Source organism: Coregonus clupeaformis, chromosome 19, assembly GCF_020615455.1.
Source record: "Coregonus clupeaformis isolate EN_2021a chromosome 19, ASM2061545v1, whole genome shotgun sequence".
NCBI lineage: Eukaryota > Metazoa > Chordata > Actinopteri > Salmoniformes > Salmonidae > Coregonus > Coregonus clupeaformis.
In genome coordinates, this window is record NC_059210.1 from 57421684 (window position 1) to 57427337 (window position 5654).

Sequence of the window (5654 nt, forward strand, 5' to 3'; positions counted from 1 at the left end):
GGTGACTAAGTTGCTTCTTTACATGCATAAGAATAAAATCAAATGTAGGAGTGTGGGACCATGTTACAAGGCAATGACAGTTCTGCACCCTCCAGAAAAGGAAACAATACAATAATGAAAAATATTGATTTTAACCTAACACCAACTTTTTTTGCTGTTGCAATCACTAAAATTAGATGGTGACGGATGTCTCCTCAGTGGGGACAGAATGGGACATTGGCTTCACAAACAAAAAGTATCCAGACAAAGAAGAGGGGAGAAAAATATGACAGTGCACTCAATACAGAGTATGTAGGCCACCAGTGAGAGGGTACAACAAAGCACCCCCTTCCCTCAAGCGGTGCAAAAAGGGGAAATGGGCCTGATCCAAGACATAGCACAACAACCCCCATACATAAACCAGATTAAGGACAGCTTGGACAAAGGACCTCCTGGGGCTGGTTGTACCAGTAGGTCGTAAATGGGTCGTAACTCTACGTCCGACGTAAAATGTGCTGGATTGCTGGCCCAGTATTCCATTAGGGTGAAAGTGGGACTGCATTTCACAGTGGGCATATAGACAGATAGTGTCTTTATTTCCAAAGTATGCCATACACAACTAATATGTAATATATACCAATACCATATCGTTTTTGAGGAGGCTAGAAAACACACCTCAATTTGACTAACATTTTCCCAGCCTTGTAGGCTATCCAAACGGATATTCCGTGAAAAGAAAAATCTGACATTGATTGATTTATCAAGACGAGTCCCCACGCTTGCCTCAAAGCAATGCAATAACGCTGAAATTATAGCTGACCACACAAGGCTATCGCTAGCTTTTTAAAACGGTTTGATGACTTTGGGAGTTTCTGTAAGCAACACTATGATAAATGCCTTCAATGGCATTAGCCTACTTTATTCCAATATTTCCGTCATTCAATGATATTCATTCCCACAGTAATTATTGATGAATCGATCCAGTTGTGGTTAAGAAAACATGCATGCATAGTGGTGGGCTTTGTGAAGTGATCGGAAGGACGCCTTGCAAAGTTTAGAACCAATGATGTCTATAAACCCTGGATGACTAACAGGGGGCGCTGTATTGAAGCCTTCGCGCAGCCATCTTGGCACTCCTCAATTATAAAACATATTTTCGAAGCTATAGAAAATGCATTTATTAATGTCTACATTCGTTTTTGACACGTTTATTCTATTACAGACACCATAATGCATACTTTTAAATTATATTATGTGAGCTAAACATAAAATATTTCCCTTAAAGTATATATATTTTTAGAGAGTACTAATGTTACTGTCCCCACTACAACAACAAAAAATACCTAAATACATGTAATTCTGTCCTTGAAACACTTAATTGAAATACTGTAGAATTCCATTCATTCCTATGGAGGACTGCTCCTAATCGGGAGTGCCAATATGGCCGACCGGTCCTTCAAAGCCTCTCAATGGCCAATACATAGCATCAGCAATTCAGGGTTTATACAAGTCATTATTTTAGAACTGCCATGAGGATGGTAACAGCCTAGTAACGGGCGCTGCCTACCATCCATAATTATGAAGCATCAAATCTCATGAACACGCATTGCTTACGCCGGATTTATCTACGACTAATCTTATTTTGGTTGGTGCAACAGTTGTAAATTCTGATCCCAAAATTGGACATTGCTACGCCCGACCTAGAATGTAATACACTTTTTTCACCCAACTGGTGCAATCGGTCCCTGGTCTGCTGGCCCAGTATTCCATTAGGGTGAAAATGGGACTGCATTTCACAGTGGGAATATAGACAGACATAGGACGTAAACAAAGACACTTGTCTAAGTAAGCCATACACAACTAACATGTAATAAATACCAATACCAAATCGTTTTTGAGGAGACTAGAAAAAGAACTACATGACAAGTATGTAGATTGAAATAGTGTTTCTAAATATACCCTAACCCCCAAAACAAAGTGCAATGTTGAAATGAGGAAGTCACTTGTCAGAGGGCTGAGAGGTGGGTAGGATGATGCCAACATTAAAATTTAGTGGCCATGAACTGAGAGGTGTTGTCTTGTGCCACAGCCACCCTGCCCACTCCCTTTAGGGCAGTCTGGTTTCTCTACAATGGACCATAGGGCACAGTTGGTGTTTGTGTAAGCACTGAGCAGCGGGTCACACTCTTCCTGGAAGGCAAATATTTTCCCATCACCCCATCTTTCAGAGGTGAGGTTATCTAAGTGTGAATCAGTCATACGTGTCCATGTAAAAAAAAAATCTAACCAGCTGTTTCCGTAATTTTCCAGGCCCCAAAAATAAGGCCACACCTGTGCTGTTTTAGTTGACTACTATTGCAACACTGATAAGATGTGCCTTTCAGCTCAACTCCATTTCCTTTTTTCCACAGTCTTACATCACTCAACATCAACCCGAGTGTGTTCTTGACCTACAGAACTTGAGGTCCAATTTAACTAGGATAAACAAATTAAAACATACTATGGTGTTTCTATTAAGAACATTAAAATGTTGACATTATGGAAGTCAAACGTGTTATTCAGAAACAGAAACAAATATGGATTAAGTTTAGTAAAAAAAATATTGATAACATTTTAAATTACCGTCAGGTGTAAGTAATGTCAATCTGCCTAACATCAAGTAGCTTTTTTTCTGATACCACATCCTATCTTTCTGTCAATAAATTGAGTGCTGTTAACAAAATGTTCATTGTGTCATTTAATGGGCCATCATTGTATAAAAAAACAATACATTCCATTTCACTTGAGGACACCACATCCTTACATAATGTTGTTAATGTTGGTTTCAAAGTGGGCAATATCTGCAAGGGGACACACAGTTCATTGAATACTTGTAGTCATTTCAGCTGTTTAATAATCAATAATGTTAATTTTTTACAGAAAAATACTAATTTGTATTTTCTCTGATATTTAACATGGTGCATTTAAACCATGCATGTGACAGAAAATACATTTACAGAATCTTCTCAGAGTAGTCCATTTAAAGTACTTCCAAGGGGACAGCTATTCCTTGTGGGAGAGGACAGTTCGTAAATAGAGAGAGAGAAAAAATATATATATAAACAAAAGGAAACCTATGTCAAAGGCCATGTGAAAGAGTTTTGGTGTGATGGGAATTTGGGAAAGAAACAAAGCTGTGTATTCAAGCTGTGGGGTAAAGAGACAAGGCTGTGAAAGCACAGGGGCATGCATACATTCACTGCAAAGTTAAGGGAGGTCTCATTTATCCTATTTAAGTGTGGTAGGCTACAGGCGATTTCATTCATTCTGTGGTTGGATTGACACTTTCTGTCCATTGAAAGGCAGAGGATGACATTTCCATCCCTCAACAACTATTATGACAAGTCAAATCACTAGGAAAGATTAATATGGAACTACTCAAGTAAACTGGTGAAATAGGTTCAACACGTTTGTTTTTTAGTCCCTTTAAAATGGACAAAAATATCCAATGTAAGACAAAGACGCACATAGCCTGCAGTATGTTTGACACCCATGATAACCTGCGATAGGATCGATGATTAGGTGAAACGTGGAATTTGTCTGGTTCTGTTTGATTAACATTGACCCAGGGTGTGACAGTTCACAGGCAAACAAGTGGAGTTTAACCAATACAAGGAAGACTTGTGGGAGGGCAAACTTTCCTGCCAGTCTACCTTAAAAGACAAAACACATACACACTCAAGCGAAGGCACACACAGAAATTCAATATTTACAACGACTGCTTCAGTTATTGTTTTGAAGTACATTCACGAACACTCTAGGTAATGTGGGAAAGGTATATCATGAATGGAGTTAAGCGGGAGTAAGAACATGATAGCACAACTTAGAGAGAGGACATTAAAGGGAGAGGAAAAGAGGTGGACAGGGAACAAGCAGAATAAGGAGCAAAGAGATGCAGGGAGGGAGAGTGACATCCCTCTTAAGAATTGCATCAGCTGAACCGGACAGAGAAGAGGGCGGGGCAGACATGGGTGAGTCAGCAAGTGATTGGGTGGGCCATCCAGTCAGTCACTCCCATGGAAAATAACCTTGTTGACTGTTGAGCACCAACATGTAATGGGTGCATGAGATTATAAAAACAAAACAAAGGGAGTTAATTACAGTTGTGGAGGCAGCCTACATACTAGGCTACTTCCTTTGTCCACCAAAATAAACCACTGGTGAATGAGGTGTATGAATTAAGTCATAAATAGTACCAACCTAGCCAAGAGAAGATATTGATACTGATTTATTTTTTGCTTTATTGGTGAAAAAGAACCTCTAAAACCCAGCAGTGACATGCCAATCACCTTAACCTGCATTTTGTTGTTCTCAATTCTTGACATTTGCAACAATGGAATATAGGTTAATAGCAAGAAGTTACAAGTAAACATATGTGAGTTGTCATTCACAGCGATGACAGTAAAGGAAGCACAAGCATGAGAAACCTTTACACCAGTTTCAGTTCATTGACTTTAGTTTGTGATTAACACTATACATGACTCAAGTGCATTAAATACATTCCTTGACAAATATTAACACATTATCAAACTTATAAATATTGCAGTAGCAATTCCTGACCATTATTGGATGGGAACCAAACATAATTATGTCCTTGCCTGAGTAAAACAAAGAGGAAGTCTAATTATGAACAAATAGTCTGATATTAAATCAACCCCCAATCATTTGGCATTATCCTAGGTGTACTTCCTGTTCATGTAAAGGAGCTCCCTTTTCATGCTTTGTTCATGCTTCTTCTGGCTGGCTGAAATATAGAGGGCCCTTAAAAGTCATAGGCCACTACAAAGCACAGCTAGCATACACACAATGCGCCTTTCAAAATAAATACAAACCGAACAAAACAGATTCACAGATCCTCACAACCTTACTCAATGTACCTTCAGATTAAAAAAAAAACCCCCGAGATATTGTTCATTATCAAAGATGAAAATATGAGTCCAATTAAAATACTATGTGGCTTTTCACATTTACAGACTGCGTGGGGATCAGTGTCAAGGGTCATCTCCACAGTAGGGCTAGCCTCAGCGAGCTGCCAGAACAGGATAATTTACCACTGTGACCCAGTGTGAAACCCAACTTAAGGGACCACGCACACCACACCGAATGTTGATCTGCAGGTCGTTCGGCACAGTGTGTTTTAGGGACCACCCATAGGTGGACGTCTGACTGACAACATTTTTGCACGATTCTACATGTAGAATCGGTTTACAAATGACGGCCAGCACTCTGTTCAGAGGTGCTAAGTACTCTTAGCCAGCAAACGCTACCGGTGTACTGCAGTTTGGCTTGGACTCTGGCTAGGGCTGGTTTGTTGTTAACCCACACAGACAACAACAGCAACCCATGCTGGGCTACAACTGAACAAACATTTAAATACTTTTTTAAATATGCCAAGACTATTACAGCAAAAGGGTGCCAAAAAGAAAGACATTCAAGCAAAAGGACAATTAATTGCAAGCATACAGTATGTAATAATAATAATAATTTGGTGGGTGCTTATATTTGTCCTATTAATACGCATGTGTGAATTGGAAATGTGTTTTTTGCATATCCTAACTCTCCCCAAGACACCCTCGGAGAGTGGGGTCACAGCCAGGGTGACCCTGGAGCAACTAGGGTTAAGTGCCTTGCTCAAG